Source organism: Thunnus thynnus, chromosome 19, assembly GCF_963924715.1.
Source record: "Thunnus thynnus chromosome 19, fThuThy2.1, whole genome shotgun sequence".
In the NCBI taxonomy this organism is placed as follows: domain Eukaryota; kingdom Metazoa; phylum Chordata; class Actinopteri; order Scombriformes; family Scombridae; genus Thunnus; species Thunnus thynnus.
The window spans coordinates 6,732,680-6,741,685 of NC_089535.1; the positions used below are offsets into that span (position 1 = coordinate 6,732,680).

The 9,006-nt window shown below is 38.4% G+C and overlaps 1 protein-coding gene and 1 long non-coding RNA gene across 4 annotated transcripts in view; one reads left to right on the forward strand and one right to left on the reverse strand.

Annotated features, from left to right (window-relative positions):
* Positions 1-4,195, reverse strand: part of LOC137170585 (LHFPL tetraspan subfamily member 2a protein) — a 45,405-nt gene extending 41,210 nt beyond the window's left edge. For 2 of the 3 annotated variants that reach the window (XM_067574056.1, XM_067574055.1), the window contains exon 1: positions 3,905-4,195. The gene's annotated coding sequence lies outside the window, so the exon portion shown is untranslated. Of the gene's footprint in view, positions 1-3,900 lie in introns of all 3 variants that reach the window. The other variant, XM_067574057.1, reaches the window with a different exon arrangement.
* On the forward strand, positions 1,423-4,337 carry LOC137170587 (uncharacterized). Its single transcript, XR_010924633.1, has 2 exons — positions 1,423-3,871; positions 4,092-4,337. It is a non-coding gene; the product is annotated as an uncharacterized lncRNA (long non-coding RNA).
* The last annotated feature ends 4,669 nt before the right edge of the window (positions 4,338-9,006 follow it).

Below are 9,006 nucleotides of genomic sequence, written 5' to 3' on the forward strand. Positions count from 1 at the left end.
AGGGCGGTCGCTTTTTTAAATTCAAACTACTGTTTGCACTTGGGAAAAATTAAATATTCTATCTGTAATGATCTGTTCAAATTCAAAAGTCATAGTGTATGAGGGCAAAAGGCCAGCTGAGCCATTACGTGTCCTGTTTCCCGATCAGCAAAGTAGGCTATCGATGCTGTACAGACAATCATTAACAAACAAGACATTAAAACATCTGAGAGGTAAATCATGGGTGTTTGTTGACTTTGTATTTAAAGAAAACAGTCTTAGAGTTAAGGCTTCATGGGTTGAGTTTGAATTCTTTTTTAACTGAATACAAAAGACAAATAGAGACAATAATGTAGGGCTGCAACTAATGATTATTTTCATTATCGATTAATCTGCCAATTATCTAATCAATTAGTCATTTTTGTCTATAAAATGTCAGAAAAATGCTCATTATAGTTTCCCAAACTCCAAAGTGACATCTTCAAATGTCTTGTTTTGTCTGACCAACGGTCCAAAACCAAAACATATTCAGTTTACTATCATGTACGGCAATTAAAAAGGCATCAAATCCTCACATTTGAGAAGCTGGAACCTGCAATTTCTACTTAAAAAAAATGACTACAATAGTTGACGATTAACCTTCTGTCAATCAATCAGCTCTACAATAATGGGAAATGTCCAAGAACAAAGCCTCCCAGATGCCTTTCTCTTTAATCTGTGCTGTGCAGACTGTGAGACAGACTTTTCCAGAACTGGTAAAATCGCCCATCTTTGAACCGGCTCTATAAAAAAGAAACAAACTCGGACACACGGCTGCTTTTAATTCACTCAGAAATACTCCTTTTAGAAGCCTGGAATGGAAAACCTTATAACGTAATGTGACCCACTTTAGATTTGTCTGAATTTTAAGACAGTCTTCCTCTCATTACGTCAATTTTACAGCCAAATAAACAATGTTTTGGATATTTAAAAAAAAAAAAAAAAAAAAACCTTTGTAATGTATTGGTTTCATTAGACCACTTCCTGGATGCTCCTGTTGAAAGTTTTATTGACCGCACTCGCTGAGACACAAAAGCAGTGTGGGGTGGAATAATGACCGAAAGAGAAAAACAAGTTCTGATTGTGAAAAACAGATGTTGCTGGAAATGTGAATATTCTAACTCTAACGTACAAGTGCAACAGTTACAGTAGTCGGAGGGAATACGATGCAAATAAATCAGCCTTGTTACCGGGTCCATCTACACCGGAGGAGATCCACAGCGGGGCCTTTGCTGTAACAAAACTGTATTCCAGATGTTAGTCCCAGCCGGCCGGAGTCATCTGGTTTAACCTCTGACACAGGAGCAGCTATTCAATTAGTGGATTTCACACTCTTGTCATGGTGATACGACGGTCCTGGCTTCGGTTTCAAGCGCACACTGATAGTGGCAAGCTCTGATTTCAATCAGCACGCCATTCAATGATATTTACTCTCATAGATGCAAAAAAAACAAGTGTTTATTTAGGATCCGAATGCGTGGAGAAGATGTAGATCAAATCCTCCACTGGAAATAGTCTTCATTCCAGGAGAAACATACTGACCGATCCCATAAACTACAACCAGGATGCCGGATTAATGACAAAAGCACAGCCATCAAAGCTCAGAGAAGCACGAAAACGCAGATGATGTGGTCTGCATGAATGGGTTAGCAGTTCAAACTTTTTGTTTTGTTATTTTGTAACGTGCATTAAAAAAAAAATATCACCAACTGCATCATCTGCACAAGGAGGCTGGTAATATTTTTTCCATGCTTTGAAAGTTTACCATTCTGTTTAGGCGAAGGGAGGAGAAAAAAAAACAGAAACATTAAAGACCTTTTCCAAAGCATCTGCGCTACCAGCCTGCCAAGGGAGAGAAACGCATGTATTTTAGCTTTTTTTGTGGCCTAAACCGAGGAAAAGGAGCGTTCTGAAGGGTCGTAATGAATGAAGCCCTGGCTTTTTTTAATGGGCCAAACACGGAGCCCTGAGGGACCACGTGCGTTGGCACATAAGCTCAAAACCACTAGCAACGGACTCAACGACTGACCGCCATCTTTAATGTTCGTCATTCATTCAGGGATGACCTAAAACATCGCTACACATCTGAAACTCAGTTGTGTGGCTGTAAAAAAAAAAAAAAAAAGAGAAATTACAAAGAAATGGCTTTAGCTAATTAGAGATTAAAGACTCATGACCGCGACCACACAGTGACTGTTCCTCTGTAACTTAACAGCTGGTAATAAAGTGACAACAGCACACCAAACAACAACAATTTAGCACATCAATTTACAATAGAAAGCTACACATCTGTACTGTTCATCCATTAGCAGAGAGAGCAAACTCCAAATGGAAACAGACCATTCATATGGCTCTGATCTTTCCTACCACAACGAATCAGTGACTGAGGTTTGGAACAACAATACTACATCTCTCATGAACTTAAAATATTGCAATAAGGAGCAACACGTGTGGAAAAAAAAATCAGCAAAGACAAGGAGAAAGAGGAAAGTAGGGCCGTCCTTAAACAAAATACATGACAGTGTTTCTGACTTTGGTTACGTTATGGCCCAAAGACTTCAAACATAAAAAAGATCTCTGCCCTCAGGAGCCCTTTCTCTTTCTCACATAAACACCGGTTTACAGGTGGAACCCGTTCTCAGGTTTACTGTTGAAACACAACACGAAAAAAACAAGACAAGAATCTGTGTCGCACTTTGTCAAAACCACTGACAGACTTTCTCTTGAAGTTGAGCAACCTTAGACCTTTAATACGTCCACAGACTCAGGTAACAAATCAGTGCCAGGAGCAGGTGTTTGAGCTTTATGATGCTTTTGATGGGGCTTTCATGGAAAAGAAAACATGGTTGTATGTAGAGCCGAGACAATTAGTCCATCAATTGATCAATATAATACAAAACTATACCTAATTCCAGCTTCTCATTACTGAGGATTTATTGCTTGTCTTTGTCTTATTGGAAGTTAAGCGAACATTAGAGTCCGACCGATATACTGGCCGATATCAGCTCAATGCAGATGTACATGTCAGCAGATAAATGACATGAAATCAAAGTACAGAAGTGCCAAATATGTTTTGATTGTGTCACTATTTAGTTTGTTCACCAGAGAGTTTATATTAACTGTAAAATACGCCGCCCAGTACATTTCTTGGTCACAATTGTTAAAAAAAACTGATTCAAGGACACCTGGTAATCCAAAATATTCATTTATGTCATAGGTTGTGTAAAGAAAATCAATTTCTTAAACTCTCAAATATCAATAATGGTGTCAACCCCAGCAGTCTTCACTTAGTCAATACTGAATATATTAAAGGTTTTGGACTGTTTGCAAGACTTAACAGGACATTTTTTACCTGAATTCTGATATTTTTCACCATTTTCTGACAGTTTTAATCAAACAAAATAACTGGCAGATGGATCAATAATGAAAATACTCCTCACTTGCAGTCCTAGATGTATGCAAAGTCCAACTTAAAGACCAATTTCCATTCTTGTATTCATCTATATTGATATACCATGTGCACTGTCAGCCATGTAAGGTTTCATTAAAGACAGATGAGACACATATATGATTTAAAACTCTAGTAATGGACTAATTACATGGCAAAAAGTCACAGATGAGTGTCACTCCTGATGACACTGGGTCATAATAAGCCGCATTGACTGACTGGCAAAGCATCAGTCTGCTCGGCTTTCCTGCCACGAGTTTCCCCTTCACAGCTCTGACAGTCGGAAAAACGTGGAAAAACTCGGGTGAAAGTCGCATTTTTGTGGCTGAGAAGATCCAACGAGGGCTTGTTTAAGAAACGGATCACCTCTCTATTGCTGTTATAGAAAAGTAGTTGTAAAAAGAGGTGAGATTTTGTCTTAAAGCGGATCTTACTTACGTGTATCTGCGGCCACTGCTGCTGCTGGCTGTGCGGTTTTTGAAAGGATCGCCTCTGAAATCCAGCAAGATGAAGGATTTTTTCTTGTGTCTCTGAAGAAGTTTGTGCACTTTTAAGTTGTCAGACTCGATCCTGGCTTGATTTTCTTTTCTTTTCTTTTCTTTTTTTTTTGTCTTTTCCTCCTCAGTGTCTCTTCATCCTCCACGTTTTCTCCGGGACCACAGAAGAATGAGCGGCTCCTCCGTCCCCCTCAGCCAGACAGACCGCTGCTGGGATGGGAGTGACTGGATCCGTCAGCTCCCTCCCCCCATCCACCAATCACTGCTGCTCTGCAACTGGACTCATGTGGATTCATTACTTATTTAATCACACGTATTGTCATATATTGTATATTATTTTATATGCATATTTAGGACAATAGTTGCTACTTTTATTTAACAGTTGTAGTTACTTTTCAGATCAATATTTTATACCTAAAACATATCATCAGCTTTTAAAATATGCATTGTCATTGATTCAACTATCTAACATTATAAATTGTTGTTGCTCAATGAATCAGTATTGGTGGTGTGTCTATACATATATATGCTGTAATTGGGGCCATTTTACATGAGTTTACTTTACTTTAATTATGTACTTTTTGATATTTTAAGTACATTTTGCTTCCAATACTTAAGTTTTTTTCAGTTTAGTAAGATTTTGAATGCAGGACTTGTACTTGTAAAATTGCAGTATTGCTACTTTTGCTGAAGTAACAGGTCTCTGTACTTCTTCCACTACTGTAATGTTGGAAGCTGTGTAACTACAGCTACTACAGTTTTGAAGTACTTGAACTTCACTTGAGTATTTCAAATTGACTGGAGTAATGGCTACTTTATACCACCACTCTACTCATTTTAGAAGAAAATATTGTACTTTTACTCCACTACATTCATCAGACAGCTGTAGTTACTGCAGATTACGACCTTATATACAAAATATACAATCAACCTATTGTTATTGCAACTAAACTACCCAACAGTAGAAATTGTAATTAGCTCCACTTTGTCCACAAGTAAACTGCTTCTTACACAACAACACAACCAAACTAAAAATACCAAACAACTAATAATACACCGATGGGGTCAATTTGTCTGCATGGTGAGTTTTTACTTTTGATACTTAAAGTATCACACTTTATCAAGTCTGTTTTAAAACCGTCTGGTGCCCATATGGACATTAAAACAGGTTTTTCTTGCTGTAACCATTCTTCTTGTTCATATTGACTGTTAAAACATCTTTAACTTTATGTGTCAGTGATGAATCCACAATCCTCCTACTGTGCAAAAAATTCCAAAGTTTATCTGACACTAATATGCGGCTTCAGCTATTAGAGTTAGATAAATCGAGTGGATATCTTCTGATGTTACAATCTTTTTAGTGCAAAATTTACTCTGTGTTATTATGCTTCCACTACAGCTGAATGTATGGTGGCTTTATATAGGCTCCTATATAAAATTCATGTACAACTGGGGTTAAAGGTTCAGTTTTTACACTTCATAAGTTGAACAATATTATGTTTATAGCTACTTAAAACTGTAAATTGTCCAATTGATGAAAGTTTTAGAATATGACATTTGGTATCTCTTTCTTTTTTAATGGACCCATCACATCGTCAGCGCTCCATGTTTGGTTTAGTAGCAACCAGTAGCTCAGACTGGGCAGTCTTTTAGTTGACAGCCAGCGAACAAGCGAAGCAAACTGTAATTTGCAAATCTGCATTACAACAAATGCAGCCATAAAGTGATTTTAAGTTTCTGAAAAATGGGATTTGTTCTTAAGGCCGCAATCAAAATCTAATTTCCTCTTTAAAAGTATTAATAATTTAGTGATTAATTGAACATAGTGTCATCTGTGTAAAGCAGCTGAGAGAGATTTTTGTTGTCTTAGCACGTTACTCACCATCTCTGATTACCACCCTGTAAAGACGAGCCATTCACACAGTATTACATGGACAGTTGGCTAGCCTACATGTCACATTCTCTCTAAATCTCAGTCTTAACCTTTATTGGGAGGCTAACAGCTGAGCCAAAGACCCACAACTAATATGAGTCAGTGCAGATAGCTCACATTCTGAACGTCCAACATATCCTTCTATATGCTGCATGGCAGAACGCCATACTTAGCATTATTTCCAGACATGTGTCTATGCATGTCCCATCTCCCGTTCCCAGTCTGCAGGCTTCTATTGTTGGCAAACTCAACAGAAATATACGGCACTTAATCTGTTCACAGAGGACAGTGTAAGGATGTGCTGTTGGCTCATTTGAAGAACAGGATTGGTGCGAAACAACAACTTTTGTATATTCTTGCATGCTTTGCACGACAGTGAATGAGTGTGAATGGACTATTTTCAGACTGTTGTGACTAGGAAGGGAACAACTGGTGCCAGGGCCTCTGTGCCCTCTTATTTGTGCTCCTTGGTCAGTCAAATGAGACTTGAATGGAGTGAAAACACAAGGGAAGTCTCATGACTCGGTCAGGGAGTTTCTGGCTAAACAGCTCTGCAGTTATTGTCAATAATAACAGCCCTGATGTTATCCATCCAGTTCCTGGGATCATTGTTACTCTGACTGACCTTTGGTTTGACAGACAAACTGAAAGCACAGTAGTCTGTACAGCAAATACTCCAATTATCGTAATACTACATGACCCATTCTTCCATTTAATGTAGTTTGAGGTACATGATATCTTCCCTGCTTGAAATCTGGATGGACTTTAAACTCTAACAGCTGCAAAATCAAGCATGAGATGCTTTTTTCCATTTATATTTTCCATTAAATAAACTGGTTTTGTATTTTGCTTTAAATTACAGCCCACAGTGGTGGAAGAAGTACTCTGATCATTTACTCATTTACTTTAATTGGTAAAAGTACCAAACAGCAATTTAAAACTATTCCATTACAAGTAAAAGTCCTGCATTTAAAATCCTACTTAAGTAAAAGTACTTAAGTATTATCAGCTTAATGTAGTTACAGTATTGCAGTAAAAGTAGTGGTTTGGTCCCTCTGACTGATATATTATTATATATGACATCATTAGATTATTAATAGTGAAGCATCAGTGTTAGAGCAGCATGTTACTGTTTGAACTACTTTATATACAGTTAGCTAGTTTAGTCCAGTGGTTTCCAACCTAGGGGTCGTGCCCCTCTAAAGGGTCACTAGATAAATCTGAGGGGTTGTGAGATGATTAATGGGAGAGGAAAGAAGAAAAAGCAAAGAAATTTTACTGAGACTGAAAACCGAGAAAGAATGCAGTTGCAATGAATTCATCTCCTAAAGCTTTTATCTGTAATTACTCTTAAAAATTAGTTAATGTTTTAGGTACAAATTGCACCCAATAACTAAAGCCTCCTGTCTAATAATGTCTCCTTTTAGTGACTCATCAAGTTTTGTTGAATGTGTTCTGCACTTTTTTTTATTAGTTCACTCTCTGTGGTGGTCCTCCTGCACTGTGAGCAACTGTTTGGGGATTTTTTTTTTTTTTTTTTTTTTTTTGTTAGGTGTGATGAGCTGTCGGATTTCCCCCCTCGAGGCTCAAGGTTCAACACATTCCTGGCTGCAGTGGTCAGTATGATTTTAATCTGTTTTCACAGGCAGGGCAGCACAGACAGACAGACACAATCTGGTTTGGAATTCCAGTCCCAGTCCCACTTCTTCAGGGCTTCAATCTCTCTTTGTGGAAATACCAGAGGGGAATCAAGGGTGGCAGCCGTTCTGTGTCCCACGTGTGCTCACCATCAAAACATCTGAGCCTCACGCCGGCAGCCCATATCTTTACACTGTCATATCTTCCAGGGGCATCACACCAGAGGCACACATAGCTTCGTCACAGCTGAAAAAACAAAACACAAGGGTCAGGGCTACGTCGAGCCGACCAATCACAGTATTGATTCAGTGTTTGTCACTCTGTGAGGCAGACTTCACAGGGCCGAGTCAAAGTGCAGGATTAAGTGTGAAAGACACACCAAAACCACTTTGAAAAGTATGAGGAGGAGACGAGTTGTGACACCGTTGAGGTTGGCTGCTCATAATGACAAGCAGGGAAGATGGAATAACTTGTCAGGAGGGGTAGCTCACCACAGACCAGGGATGAGAAGTGCAAAAGTGGTCTGCAGCCCAGCTGAGAAACTCACAGGCCTCGGTTTTTAGACAAATGGCAAGCAATGGCAACGTCTAATTAAATGAACTATCCCATCATCCTGAAATGCAGAGTTTTGATTTTAGAATAAACTAACAGAACAAGCGAGTGATAAATTTATAGCCTCAGCAATCTAAGAAGCGCTTTCTCAGAAACATAAAATAATCATGTGGTATTCTGGTAGTCGCCCATTACCAAAATCCCAGTTTAAATTCCATTTAACAGCCGCTTTGGTAGAAAATAGTCTTTTTATAAGCACATAGACACTTGAGCATGAGTTCAAACAGTCACACCTACTCTTTAAAAACAAGAATTCATAAAAATTAAATACAAAAAAAGTAATTAGGTTTTTTAAAATTTAAGCATCTGAGTGGCATCGCACAGTTCCCTTGGGCAAGCCATATGGGCTGACTGTTACTACATAAATAATTCAGGAAAGTATGGCCAAAAATCTCATTAAATAAGCATCAAAGCTCATTCTTGGCCTTTTAAATGGTTGACAAACCCCAACAATACAAACTCAAGCTTTCAACCCTATTGCATGGTCTTCATCAGAGAGAAGTAACAGCTATTGAGCTCGCACGTCAACGGTCAGTGTCCACGTCAATGTCCATCTGCAACACAACTGAGCAAACATCTGCTGATGAAGACGATGATGATGTGTGATAGAGTTGAAAAAGCTCTAAGTATTGGGTTGAGATTGTTTTTTCAATCTACGGGTTAACGTGTTCTCATAAGCAAATAGTTAATTGGGGAGGTCTGTAGCTTAAAGGGAGGATAAGATTCGTGTACATAGTTTCCAAATATCCTTGAAGGAACAGTTTGACATTTTGAGATTTTTTTGTTTTTTTAAGAAAAGTTAGATGAGAAGATCAACACCACTCTCATGTCTGTACGCTAAATATGAAGCAGGAGCCAGG